This window comes from Micropterus dolomieu, linkage group LG14, assembly GCF_021292245.1.
Source record: "Micropterus dolomieu isolate WLL.071019.BEF.003 ecotype Adirondacks linkage group LG14, ASM2129224v1, whole genome shotgun sequence".
Classification (NCBI taxonomy): Eukaryota; Metazoa; Chordata; class Actinopteri; order Centrarchiformes; family Centrarchidae; genus Micropterus; species Micropterus dolomieu.
The window spans coordinates 27,750,250-27,750,458 of NC_060163.1; positions in this window are offsets into that span (position 1 = coordinate 27,750,250).

A 209-nucleotide genomic window follows, 5' to 3' on the forward strand; every position below is an offset into this window, starting at 1 on the left:
AACACAACAACAACACAACAGCGACAACTAGACAACAGCAACACAACAGCGACAATTAGACAACTCAACACAACAGCGACAACTAGACAACAGCAACAAGACAATAACAACAACACAACAGCGACATCTAGACAACAGCAACAAGACAATAGCAACAACAACACAACAGCGACAACTAGACAACAGCAACACAACAGCAACAACACAAC